At 45.0% G+C, this 2,500-nt stretch overlaps 1 protein-coding gene across 8 annotated transcripts in view; it reads left to right on the top strand.

Annotated features, from left to right (window-relative positions):
• LOC128688654 (probable sodium/potassium/calcium exchanger CG1090) overlaps nucleotides 1-2,500 on the top strand; it is a 272,867-nt gene that overhangs the window by 176,539 nt on the left and 93,828 nt on the right. The window lies entirely within an intron of this gene.

Genomic DNA, 2,500 nt, shown 5'->3' with positions numbered 1-2,500 from the left:
GTAGCAGTATACACATGGTGGTGGTAGTGGTAGCAGTATACACATGGTGGTGGTAGTGGTAGCAGTATACACATGGTGGTGGTAGTGGTAGCAGTATACACATGGTGGTAGTAGTGGTAGCAGTATACACATGGTGGTAGTAGTGATAGCAGTGTACACATGGTGGTAGTAGTGATAGCAATGTACACATGGTGGTAGTAGTGGTAGCAGTGTACACATGATGGTAGTGGTAGCAGTATACACATGGTGGTAGTAGTGGTAGCAGTATACATATGGTGGTAGTAGTGGTAGCAGTATACACATGGTGGTAGTGGTAGCAGTATACACATGGTGGTAGTAGTGGTAGCAGTATACACATGGTGGTAGTAGTGGCAGCAGTATACACACGGTGGTAGTAGTGGTAGCAGTATACACATGGTGGTAGTAGTGGTAGCAGTACACACATGGTGGTAGTAGTGGTAGCAGAATACACATGGTGGTAGTAGTGGTAGCAGTATACACATTGTGGTAGTAGTGGTAGCAGTATACACATGGTGGTTGTAGTGGTAGCAGTATACACATGGTGGTAGTGGTAGCAGTATACACATGGTAGTAGTAGTGGTAGCAGTATACACATGGTGGTAGTAGTGGTAGCAGGATACACATGGTGGTACTAGTGGTAGCAGTATACACATGGTGGTGGTAGTGGTAGCAGTATACACATGGTGGTAGTAGTGGTAGCAGTATACACATGGTGGTAGTAGTGGTAGCAGTATACACATGGTGGTAGTAGTGGTAGCAGTATACACATGGTGGTAGTAGTGGTAGCAGTATACACAAGGTGGTAGTATTGGTAGCAGGATACACATGGTGGTACTAGTGGTAGCAGTATACACATGGTGGTGGTAGTGGTAGCAGTATACACATGGTGGTAGTAGTGGTAGCAGTATACACATAGTGGTAGCAGTATACACATAGTGGTAGCAGTATACACATAGTGGTAGCAGTATACACATAGTGGTAGTAGTGGTAGCAGTATACACATGGTGGTAGTAGTGGTAGCAGTATACACATGGTGGTAGTAGTGGTAGCAGTATACACATGATGGTAGTGGTAGCAGTATACACATGATGGTAGTGGTAGCAGTATACACATGGTGGTAGTAGTGGTAGCAGTATACACATAGTGGTAGCAGTATACACATGGTGGTAGTAGTGGTAGCAGTATACACATGGTGGTAGTAGTGGTAGCAGTATACACACGGTGGTAGTAGTGGTAGCAGTATACACATGATGGTAGTAGTGGTAGCAGTACACACATGGTGGTAGTAGTGGTAGCAGTATACACATGATGGTAGTGGTAGCAGTATACACATGGTGGTAGTAGTGGTAGCAGTATACACATGGTGGTAGTAGTGGTAGCAGTATACACACGGTGGTAGTAGTGGTAGCAGTATACACATGGTGGTAGTAGTGATAGCAGTGTACACATGGTGGTAGCAGTGTACACATGGTGGTAGTAGTGGTAGCAGTATACACATGATGGTAGTGGTAGCAGTATACACATGGTGGTAGTAATGGTAGCAGTATACACACGGTGGTAGTAGTGGTAGCAGTATACACATGATGGTAGTAGTGGTAGCAGTACACACATGGTGGTAGTAGTGGTAGCAATATACACATGATGGTAGTGGTAGCAGTATACACATGGTGGTAGTAGTGGTAGCAGTATACACACGGTGGTAGTAGTGGTAGCAGTATACAAATGATGGTAGTGGTAGCAGTATACACATGGTGGTAGTAGTGGTAGCAGTATACACACGGTGGTAGTAGTGGTAGCAGTATACACATGGTGGTAGTAGTGGTAGCAGTACACACATGGTGGTAGTAGTGGTAGCAGTATACACATGGTGGTAGTAGTGGTAGCAGTATACACATGGTGGTAGTAGTGGTAGCAGTATACACATGGTGGTAGTAGTGGTAGCAGTATACACATGGTGGTAGTAGTGGTAGCAGTATACACATGGTGGTGGTAGTGGTAGCAGTATACACATGGTGGTAGTAGTGGTAGCAGTATACACATAGTGGTAGTAGTGGTAGCAGTATACACATGGTGGTAGTAGTGGTAGCAGTATACACATGGTGGTGGTAGTGGTAGCAGTATACACATGGTGGTAGTAGTGGTAGCAGTATACACATAGTGGTAGTGGTAGCAGTATGCACATGGTGGTAGTAGTGATAGCAGTGTACACATGGTGGTAGTAGTGATAGCAGTGTACACATAGTGGTAGTAGTGGTAGCAGTATACACATGGTGGTAGTAGTGGTAGCAGTATACACATGGTGGTAGTAGTGGTAGCAGTATACACATGGTGGTAGTAGTGGTAGCAGTATACACATGGTGGTAGTAGTGGTAGCAGTATACACATGGTGGTAGTGGTAGCAGTATACACATGGTGGTAGTAGTGGTAGCAGTATACACATGGTGGTAGTAGTGGTAGCAGTATGCACATGGTGGTAGTG

The sequence above is a fragment of the Cherax quadricarinatus genome, chromosome 13 (assembly GCF_038502225.1).
Source record: "Cherax quadricarinatus isolate ZL_2023a chromosome 13, ASM3850222v1, whole genome shotgun sequence".
NCBI classification, from domain to species: domain Eukaryota; kingdom Metazoa; phylum Arthropoda; class Malacostraca; order Decapoda; family Parastacidae; genus Cherax; species Cherax quadricarinatus.
This window is presented reverse-complemented; position numbering and strand designations above follow the sequence as displayed.